This window comes from Passer domesticus, chromosome 2, assembly GCF_036417665.1.
Source record: "Passer domesticus isolate bPasDom1 chromosome 2, bPasDom1.hap1, whole genome shotgun sequence".
Taxonomy (NCBI): Eukaryota; Metazoa; Chordata; class Aves; order Passeriformes; family Passeridae; genus Passer; species Passer domesticus.
Window position 1 is genome coordinate 36,861,969 of NC_087475.1, and position 11,973 is coordinate 36,873,941.

At 36.4% G+C, this 11,973-nt stretch overlaps 1 long non-coding RNA gene across 1 annotated transcript; it reads left to right on the forward strand.

Annotated features, from left to right (window-relative positions):
- Positions 1-7,900: 7,900 nt before the first annotated feature.
- Positions 7,901-11,147, forward strand: LOC135295321 (uncharacterized). The gene is made up of 3 exons (XR_010357367.1): positions 7,901-8,098; positions 9,228-9,423; positions 10,195-11,147. It is a non-coding gene; the product is annotated as an uncharacterized LOC135295321 (long non-coding RNA).
- The last annotated feature ends 826 nt before the right edge of the window (positions 11,148-11,973 follow it).

Sequence of the window (11,973 nt, forward strand, 5' to 3'; positions counted from 1 at the left end):
GGGGAGGGGTTTGTGAAATTTTTTTCGTTGGTTTTTTTTTGGGGATTTTTTTTGGTGGGGTTTTTTGTGGATTTTTTTTTTTGTTTTGTTTTGTTTTGTTTGTTTGTTTGTTTTGGTGTTTGGTTTTTTTTGTTTTCTGTGAACATATCTCCCAGAAGATTTTCCTAGTACAAATAATTATATCATTCACTAGGAAAAGCAAAGCTATGAACATCTTACCTTTGTTAAAAAAATACATAAATACATATATAAAATTATTATATGTATATATACATACATACATACACACATATGTATATCTTCAATTGTATGCCTCAGAGTCTGCAGCCAGGTTTCACAAGCACTTTAAATCTTATATCAGCATTAGAATTTCAGTCATAAAATCAAATTATTTTGCTGACCTGTTTCAATTAGTTTACAAAGAAATCTGTGTTTACAATAAACTTTCCATGGCAGATAACTGTAGGAAAGATAGAGCTGGTTGAGAAGTATTGATTTCTTTTTAAATAAAGTACTCTGTTTTTTAGTTTTTAGTTGAAACCCAAAGTAATATATTGGGTTTTTTTCAGAAGTCATAAATATGAATGTTAGTCTATAAAAAGCAAACCTCCTTCTGTAAGTGCATGATCAATTTTCATATGTTTAGTGAAAAAGTGAGCAATTTTAGATTTTTTTTTGTGGGTAACATAACAGCCTTAAGAAAAGAAGAAAACAGCCACAAAAGAAATTAAAAAATAACCTTTTTGTTTCAGTGTTCTTCTGTATGAGTATTTAAAGAGCATCTATCAACTCATACAATTTTATGTGATAACAGGACTGCCGTTGTTTGTGATTTGTGCGATCGTCTCTTTGAACTTTCTCTATCAATAAGTCATCTCTAAAGATGCAGATGTTAGCAAGGTTAATATATTTGACCAACATGCTTTTACAATCTCCTATAGAGGCAGAATGTCTGCAGCATATTATGTGCAGTAGAGCATCACAGGCGATTAATATACAGGCAGAACTTTCAGAGAAAGGCACTCCTCATTGACTAGCTGTACTAACAAAAGAGAATCAAATTACAGGAGCCATCAAACCTCATGCTTGGGGAAATAGGTAGATCACCATCCCATCTGTACTTTGGCAGAAATTTAGCTTTATCGTACAGAAATCTAGGGCTGTATGCAGTGTAAGGAGTTTACAGCTTCTTCTGAAATATCCAGGTTTGACTATTGTAAATCACAGGAAAAAACTGTTTGAAATTGATTAGTCTAAGAACTTCTGATTCTTCAAAAAAAATTCCTGCGTTGTGCTGTGTAGCTACTGAGCCTATTATAATATGTATAGCACAATCCATCCATTCAGTGAGATGTACTTAAGCTTACTGCAAAGTTATATTAATTAACAAATGTTGTGAGGGCTGAGAAGCAAGAACTTTTTTCCTAGTGAATAGGACTTTTGTTCTCAGATTTTGTTTTGTTGTGCTCTTGATAAAAGTCTTTTAAAACCTGCTGATAATTCAGATTCATTGGTGTTATATTTTATAGCTTTAAAAAATATATCTATGGTTAAAAGTTATAACATGTTATTATGCTTTTTTCCCCTGAAACATATCGCGGTCAAAAATACTTTTTCTTTGTCAGAAAGTATAATTTAGTGTTTCCAGCTTGTCTGTTGTATATGTGAACATTCATGTAAATTACATGCTGGCTGGATGGCTGTACACTATGCCAAGGACAAATCAGCTTGTAGACAAGGCAAAATGAAACTCTGTATACAATATCCTGAATAATTCCACCTCATTCATACAGCACTGGTTACAGTTTTATCTTCTTCTTAATTTCATTGAGGAATAACTGTATGGGATTAAATCAAGTGTACCTGATTGCCTACTAGATACAGATGAGAGGAAAAAAGAGAGCAACAACATTAGTAAAGATGCACATGATTTGTAGATAATTGTCTTAAGCACCAAACATTTCACCAGAACACTAAAGCATCCTGTAAGATCGGCTTGCCTTCTATTGTTCTTTCTATTCTTTCCATTGTACTCTGTTCATTTAAGATTGACCCAAAATGATTCCTATGCAATATATCAATCCTTTAATAAATCTGATTTAGGAAGTTACTTGCAATTTTGCATCTCATAGAAGTATGACATCGAATTTCACGGTCTTATCCTATTTTACGACACGTTCCTGGGTTGCTGTAGCAACGCTGTTGCTATGGATTACACAATGGGAGTCAGTAGGGTCAGCAAAGATCAGAGCCCCGCCATTCTTCATTCAAAGGCAATTGTCCCTGAAAAATGTGACTTACTTCAATATTTAAGGCCTGGGTAGTGATATTAAACCAGAATGATACTTCTGTTAAAAACCTATAATTAACCTTGTCTTCAACTCTAGGTCACACATTAATAGCAATTTCATAAAGTGGACATTCCTCTGTCTTTCATTCTCAAAAGCCGAGACAGGTTTTAAATAATATGTCTCTTGGAAAAATACATGGGTAATCGTTGCAATTTATTTTATGTCATTATCCAAGCCCTTGAGACCTCACATTCCCAGCTCCTCTCCCTGAGGTAATTGCATACATCTTGGGAATGTGTGAAATGGTGTTAATATTCAGTGCACCATGCCTCTTCAGAGGACCTGCAGCCTACAATGGCACACTGTCTAGATGGTTCTCTGCAGAAACTATGTTTGGGCAAGCGTAATACGAAGCAGTTCTTCACAAAACAGAGTCCTGGGATATTTAATGATTCTCTGGATCCCAACAAAGTTCTTAGCAATACATTCCATCAATAATTTTTTCTTTAATCAAAGAAAAATCAGCAGTATCATTTCTATCTGTAAATTATTCTGTCTAATGCCTGTTTAATAATATTTATGCCCTCTCTGAATATTCTGTGAGAAAGAATTGTATATAGATGGACTTTTTCAGATTCAAAGCTTTAGGATGCAATAACTGAAGTGTACACTCTTGTGTTTTGTATTGTCATTACCTTGTACAAATTGCATGCAAAACAGTACCATCACTCAAGGACAAGACAATGAACAGTCAAGTTCTGTGTGCTAAGAAACATTAGAATTGACTTTATTTCCTGTGGAATTTAAGTTGAAAAATAGAATGTGACCTAATTTCTTACTTTCTTTACAGTATCAGTAGTAACTACATAAGATATAGCAGCTTCTTGAAAAAGGCAGAACAAACTTTGTCTTCACAGTATTTTTATTTGTTGTTTCTTGATTAGAGTCTTTGATAAAGAATACACTCCCATGTCTTAAACATACAGCAGTTAATAAATTTTCTTCTAAAGTAGTTAATTAGCTTACAAACTTTTAAAATTAGCCATGAACAGCCCAGAGAACCTCATGATACACACATTTAGCACATTTATACACATTGTATCTGCGGTAAACTGATGCATACCACAGATGCAATTTTTTAAAAAGCATAATTTACTTTTCGAATAGCCAAATACATTGTCTGCACAAGAGAAGCAGTACTTTCACACGTGTTCGATCAAGTTGAAGCTTTGCCTGTGTTTCTCAAACCTCGCCTAACCCAGTTATTAAAAACTAACCTATTCTCCATAGATCCTGAGCAGCTGAGTGTTGGTGACTTGCTGCAAAACCCCCCCAAAAGAGCTCAGAGCACTCAGGATTCATTTCACCCATCGGCTGGGCAGAAATGAGGAGTCTGGTTTAAGTTTGTTATCTAAAATTTCTGTAGAGTAGTGGAGTGAGATATACCATTCATTCTGTTCCAGCAAGGTGTTCAGGATGGATAGATGTTGGAGTGGAACTCATAGCCCTATTGCCCACCTGCACTTGAAAGTGATATGTAATTTGCTGAGGAAGTAGATTTTATTCAGCATATGTTCCTTCTGTAATCCAGTCTCCATAGGCTGAAATCCAGCTGTAGGTTTCAGAGGAGATCTCTTTTTGACTCAGTGTTCTCCTTTTTCCCTTGCGTTTACCTTTCCTGATTATTTTTGGGTATCTTAAATGTTAACCTGTGAGTTCCCAATTACAGCAATATCTTCTTATTATGGCTGAAAAGACAAGGCTTGCTTTCCTCTGAAAAGGTAAGGATTGTACGTGATAGTAAATTCTGTGAATCTTAATCAGAGGTGTGGCTTCTGTGAGGTCTGGAGGGCTATTCAAACAATATTTGCCTATCACAAGTTAAAGAAAGCACAGTACTCTGTTGACATTAGTTATGCAGATGAAACATGAGAAATAATTACTTTCTCCAGCTACCATTTTTTCCTCTAATTCAATTCAAAAGGGGTATTAGTGACGTGACACGCGCAATTCAGAAATCATATGAGAAATATGACTGATGCTGAAAAATGAAGTGATTCAACACTTGTTTGGTTATTAGAAACATCGACTTCTAAACAGTCAATTACTTTCTTGGGTAATTCATACTCAGAAACTCAAATGTAATTTTGAAAAATGTAAATTATTCCAACATCACACAGTTAAATGAAAGTTGTTATAACTGAGGGACTTGTTAATGTCATAACATCACACAAACTATTGCACATGGGAAAACAAATTGTTACACATTTTCTTTGGCTCTGAACTTGGATCCAAACTTCAGTCAGACGTCAACTCATCTTTTCCAATTAGCAACACTGTTTGGAATGACTTTCCTTTTTTTTTATGCAATCATTTTTAATGAACCTTCTGATCAAATACACCTCATTATCTTTCATGAAGAACCAAGACAGGCAAGCTGATTATTTAAAACAGTTAAAACTGCTTTACATTCATTTAGCTTTGATGGGGTAAAAAAATGTGAAGGAAAACAGAAATATTTACTTTGTCAAATTCTTAAAGACCTTTATGCATGTTCAAGTCAGATTTTTTTTGGACCATAGGTAGCAGAATATAAATAATAGTTTCTATGTTCAGTTTGTAGAAGGTGATGCACTTAAATAGAATACTTTTTATTTCCATCTATTGTTTCATAATATCCAAACAGGAAACTATTTAGAAACTTATAGAGAAAATCAGAAGCCAAAGGCAAAGTCTATCACTATTTGATAACCAGTGTTATTATGTCTAAATTCTCTATTTCTTTTTCAGTGAAGTCCTTTTTCTTTGGTCTGGTTGTCCTGGTTTTGTAGCAGTAGCGAGGGTAATTACTGATCTTTCTATCTGGTGAACGTCACCTGTAACTCCAAATTAAAATACACCATTGTAATTAGATTTTAAATACATTTCTACTAAAAGGGTGAAATGACCAGTTCTTACTAGCTAAATTATCATAGTGCTGTTATAATCAGTTTAACCTTTCCTGCACCCTTGTGATTTCTGTAGAAGAATATTTTACAAGTAGACCAATTCACTTCAAAATAAGTAGGCATAGCAGAATTTAGCTCTATGAAAAGTGTGTTATAAATAGGACCTAATTTCTTGTGTGTCCTTCTTTCCCCTTCTCTTCCCATTTTCCCATCTCTTTTGTAATTATCTGAATTTAATTAGAAATAATATAAAATTGAGTCACAGCTTTCCTTTCACCACACAGGTCACTTAATATTGTCCTCTCTTTTTGTGTGTCAAGGGAAGCTGAATGGTGTTTCCTGAATGACATTTCAATAGAAATCTCCAAATACAGTTTAACAAAGAGATCAAGGGATACTGTAAGGATGAGGCAGATTCTTTTTCTTTTTTCAAGGTGTGAGGAGTCCCACTAATTACACACCTACATACTTATGCACAGTTTTTTCCTCACTGTCCGTGCCTGCTCTTCCATCCTTCCGTCACCTCTGTACCGAGGGGGTTCACAGCCCACGCAGGCACCAGGAAGGTATTCTGTTTATTCTCCCTGTAAACAAAGCGTGGGGCTCGTCCTCTGCCAGCTCACTGTTGAGTGAGATAAGCAGACCTCCTATTGCTGAATTATGATCTTTCTTTCAGACATATGCCCCCAGGATCTACAGCAATCCTTCTAACAGCTTGAAAAATGGAAGCGTTTTCAAAGACAAGCTTGCTGGTACTGAGACTGACAGACTATGAAACCTTGTTGTTATTCACACTCTGAGAAAAGACCATTCATTGGCTTTCAGCTCGTATTTTCATCCAATTGTTTCCCTAGCAGTTATTTAAGTGGTGATAACATTTTTTTAATTGCAGGTTTAATTACAGGAAAAGTCAATTATCTCATAGGTACAGCATTTTACATAACGAAGGAACCAATTTTAAAACATAAACAACAGCAACTCAGTTATGGCTGTCTCAAATATTTAGTTCTTGAAATTTAATAGTGTGATTTTTTTCAAATAATCTCTGATGTGGACATTAGAAATGGTTTATTCTATTTAAGATTTTCAGGAGTTGATTATAAAAGTAGCAGCAGCAACTTTTCAGAAAAAAAAAAGTATTTAAATGATTTCTTAATATATTTAGTGATCTCTGCTTCTGGATCAAATCTCCCGCTAATGTAAACCAAGCCAGCTTCCATGAGGGCTGTGAAGTCACCTTTATTTCAAAGTGGCATTTGGTCAGTTTTGTCAGGCATATTTCTCAGGTTGAGTAAAATTTGTGAACAATAGGTAGGAGTACTGAAATATTTGTTGAAACAAAAGTTGCATTGACCTCCTCACATAAAAAATACAGTGCTTCACTGAAGTTTTTCTTAAATACAGGTTGAGCCCAAATTTTATGCAATATTGGACCATAAGTATATTTAGTTACAGCTTTTGATGTTGGTCTCACAGGGAAAATCCCAGTCATTTTTCAAAATTTTTTCCAGATCACTGCTACAATAGCTGTCTGTTTTTCAATACAGTAAATATTTATAAGGAAAACTGCCTGTTCAAAATAATATAGCAGCTGTCTGCTCCAACATCCCCCTAGTGATTCCCTCCATTACTGTACTGCTGTTGCAGTCAATCATCCTGGTCTCTTGAAACAGCAGAGTCCTCAAAGTCTCTCGTTCACATAGCCAGATATGGAGAAACCTGTTAACAGAGGATCCACTCCTAAGAGAAAAGGAGGAAAGAATAATCTCCAAAGAAGTTTAACACTAACAAAATGGAAAAATGCCTTTAAAAACATTATCAGCACCAGCGCTGTGTGAGGCACTGCTGGTGGGAATGCAGGACAGATTGAGCAAATGTGTTCAAGGTGCATCTACCCAAACAGGAGAGCAAAGGCGCCTTGTTCTCCTGTGAAAACACAAAAATTCAACTGCAGTCTTGCTATGGGTTTGCTGGTGGTAATCCCTGATAGTGTATCGTGTGATGGGTCTGATGCTCAGCTGTGACTGCTACCACTGCCTAGGGCTGATGTGTTGAGTGCCCTTCTCATTCCTACCACAGTCCATCATAAGTTATGTGAAAAGCTGGGAAAGTCTACACAGAGGACACTGGCCTTTGCAGTGACCTCAGGTTTTGACTGGATACCATACCCTTTGCAAGTCCAGCCTCTGGAGCAGCCTAAGGCACCACAGAGCAGACTGGAAACAGCATGCTCAGGCATGACTAGGCACACCCATGTAGCCTTTCCCAGCCTCAGCATAAAGCAGCTGGTTATAGATTTTTTTTGGTGAGATCAATGGTGGAAAGTTGTATTTTGCCTTTGCATTCCCTCAGGGGGAAACTCTCAGTGCCCTTTCAAAAAGAGATGTACAGTGGTGCTTTCTAAGAGAAGGTAAAGTGTAGTTTTTGTTAAATTAGGGTTCAGAGGTTCAGATTTAATACCAGTCTTTCAGTGTAATAACTTTCTTCTTTCAAAAAGAGGTATAAGTGCTGTGCTTAACCTAAGGTACTAGAGAAAGGACCCCAGACATGGAGTATCTCCCAGTGCTCCTGATTTCTGAGCACAGCTCTTTAGAAGAAGACTGGGTGCATTTCAAGGCTTATCACCTGGAATGCAGGTGATGTACTTCACTGCCTATTTAGCCACCTGTTTAACACCAGGTTTTCTTAATAGCCCTTAGGCTTCTTATTATATGGTCTTCCTGGGCAATCCCAAAAAGGAAAGTGAGATGGAGTCTGAAAGGTCTCAATTATAAAGACTGAAAGCAAATATGTTTCATTTTTTTACACGATTCTTTTTACAGAGCAGATATGCACCTTCCAGCCATGATTAAGCAACAGGTATAATAATTATTACTTGTTTTCTTTCTCAGAAATTAATGTAGTCAATGCTATGGGCCAAGAATTGTACCTATTATGTGTCATTTTTTGTTGTACAGTGAAAGCTGCAATGTTGGTCACTCTTGACTTAAAAACCTTAAACAGCTGATTTTTTACCACTGCTTCCCTTCTACTGGCATTGACCATGAAGAAAATGTAGGACCCTTATCCTTAGCTATGTGGTATTCAGAGGAGTAAGTAAGGTGTAATTATGCCACTGATGTACTTTATGAATCTCAGGATGAGACCTGAACAGAGATGACAGACATTACAGCAGCCACAGAAATGAGATTTTAGAAGACTACCTTTCCAGTTGTCGTTTGGTTAATGGGGCTGCCATAGTTTGAGTTGCTAGGCAAGAAAGATGTCATTTTGTCCACTCAAGATTTCAGGGCACAATGGATATCTTCTTCTGAAGGTTGTTTTTATTTTCTTTTTAAAATTAGTTTAGAGTTTCTAATAGTCTCTCAGTTATTTCTGTGAAAAAATGGGCCTAAAGAAGAGCTAAAGGAATAGTCCTTTAGCCTCTTTATACCACATGGATTTGGACAAAATCCTGAAAATGCCCTAAAGTATAACATTCCTTCCTTCAGAGCTTGTCTGAAACTGCAGCAATCTTTGGCTGCCCTCATAGTTCTGCCATAGCTGGTGGGAAAACATGGGTAATATAGAAAAATAGACTATAATTACAACTGCAACTAAAATTAACTAATTTTTTCTAAATGCAATCTCTGAAAACAATTACTATCTATATAATTGTGTGTGTGTGTGGTGATCCATTGCCTGTGGAAATTCACACAAGAATTTGACTCAAACTAATATTCAAATAAATTCTTCACTAAGAAGTATGCATGGTACATAGTATTGTCTTTCCTGGGACTTAAGAAGTCAAGTGTAAAGAATTTTACAAATCTTTCAAAAGCTTCCCCTGATCCATTGAACTTAAAATAGATTAGTCTCAAGGGAAAGGCAACTTTCCAGACACTGCAATTATAGTGAATGATAGCAAGCCAGAGACATCTGTTTAATGGAAACCTACAGACCAGTACAGCTAACTACATAATTCACTTTTTCTTCCTCCTTGCAACAGGGATTCTGTCACGTGCTGCTGATCTACTCAATACCAACATCTCTACCCAGGCCAAAAGAAAAAAAAAAGTAATAAGAGATATATTTGACATGCAGTGGGAAAATGAAAAATTACAGGTGATTGAAATTAGCTCTTCACTCACCAGAGGGACTTGCAACAGAACACTATGAAGAGACATTTTACTCTGCTTCTGGAGGTAATCACCCAGATATTAATAAAACTGCTATGCAGTGCCTCGAGGACTCAACACCATAACTTTCACCAGGCAACTTGCTGAAGAGAATAATTATATACAAAGCATGTATTCCTCTCTACAGCCTTTGAAGCAGTGGGATTAGCTCTTCTAAGCACAAGAAAGCTCCAAATAGAAGCAATTTCAGGGGATAAACCTGATGCTAAGAATTCCAAACCCCACCTATGCAATGACTAAGGCTCTGCAGCCACACTGTGTTGTGCTGTACTCCTTCAGTTGACAGAAAAAAATCCCATGGTTTAGGTGCTGCTTCTCAAGGAGCATGACTGCTACTTGTAAGACATCTTAAAATAAGCCAGAAAACACTTACAGGGTAGGAAGCACCAGTAAGTTCAGTGAGCCATGGCCTGTGTTAGGGAAACTTCCCCATGCAGGAGTCCCTCTGGCAGTCTCACCTAACCACCTGAGCTGGGACCAAGGCCCCTTCTCGGCTACACACCCCACACTCACTCAGTCACACCAGGTTTCCTGACTGGCTCGACCCCAGGTTTCCCTGGGGTATAGCTTGGTCACAGTTAGAGCATGTAATTCAGATTGCTGAAGTGTGCAGAGAAAGCCACCACAGCTGTACTTGGCTTAACACTGGGTTTTAAATGGGCATAGAAAATGGCTTCCCTGAATACTTCCAAACATGGTTCATTTTTGGGCTTTCTGTGCAGTATTGTTCTAATGTTACGTCATGGTGATTATTTTTCTTTCTTTACTTTCCTGTAGGGAGGGTGCAGAATTTAGCATGATCTGAGGATGAAACAGTAGCAACTGATGGATAACTCTCAAAAAAACCCCATTCTTTGGTTCACTTCATTTATTAGAGGAGTGTATCCTGAAAAGATCTAAAGCAACTGTAAATTCATAAAGTAAATAATAGAAGAAAGAGGACTGCGGGTAATTTTTTTGCAGCTATATATCACAAGAAAAATTGTATAACCAAGAGGCTTCCATTGGAAAACTCTTGAGCAAGCTTATGATGTAGAACTACTGTTTCTGGAATATAAATTCTCACCTATAGCAGCTGCTAGTACATAAATTTTGTTATGTCAGTGGCTGCTCGTAAACCCTCATCATGATTTAACCTACTCTCTCCTTTATGCAGTAGTCCTTTCCCACTGAATCCTTTTTAAAATTACTGAGATAAGCAATTTGCTGGGAAGTATTAGGAACTCTCCATATTAATATACAGTCCAGAGACCTTCTAACCACAAAAATAAAAAGGAAATAAAAAATATATTTTCCAGCATGCCAGTTTGTTGGCTTCTCCAGAGACCCACCTCATTTCATGGTCATTTCATGCATAAACTAAAATCATCAGCCATATCTTGGCTCCTCAAGGTGCTCACTTTTCTTCACTCTATTTCTGAACTACTGCTTTTCAAAAGAAGATGCTAATCTGAACTCAGGCAGCAAATAAAGGGTATCAGAAATAGTGCTCCTGGGCTTGTCAGTTGATTTTCAGGACATGTGATTATACTAAGTTTCTGAACTTAATGTGCTGCCTTAATTTTTACTATTTTCATCAAGATGTTTGTAGTCAGGAAGGAATATAGTTATCATTAATCCTGTAGAGCCCTTAAAAAATCAAGCTGAGGTGATTTGGCTGCCCAGATTCAACACTGAAATTTTGGTGTTAATAGGGGAATGTGCTACAGACCCTATGGTACCTCCTTAAATCCAACAATGATTTTAGATCTTTCAGAAACACAGCTATTTAACTAGTGTTTAAATTTAGATATTTAAGTTGTGTAAGAGGCTGATGTTTGAATTCCAACAGAATTATTTTCTTTTCCTTAAAATAATTTAAAATAAAATCTTTAAATTATCCATGATCACTGTGCCCCTTAAAGTATGCGTTTAATGACAGATTTTTTTACACCACATTACATCTATTATACCACATAACAATCTATTCTATAACTTATATCTAACACATTTTCTTTTTCCTTAGAGCATCTAAATATGTTTTCTAAATCTTTCCAACCTATTTTCTTTCCTGACCTATATCTTATCAATCTTTGATCCATAACAGTTTCTCACACCTGTGTGGCTTAATCAGAATCTGTCTGGATGAGGCAGTAACATTGCTCCAAAGCTCTTTAATCATTGTATTGAATTAATGCAATTACATGCTTTAAGCATTAGAAATATCACCTCTGGTCTCCATATTTGCAGCTCCTTTGGAGCCCTTTGCAGGCTTTTTTCCCCCTTATTGTGGAGGCAGGATTTCCAGACTCCACAGGCTTATCTGTTAATGTTACTAAACAGAGCAGTACATACAGAGATGTTTGTAGTAGAAAGAGGGAATAGAAAGAATAAATAGCATGCTAGCAAATAAAATAAGTGTTGCTTTATTTTCTTAACTAAACGGAGTCACTCCATGTGTAATTGAAATGGGTTATGCATTCAAGAAAGAACTTTCACTGTTTCAACACTGCACTCTCAAGGTTTGAGATCCAAGTACTTAGTTACACATTTAAATGGCATAAAGGAATTGTTCCT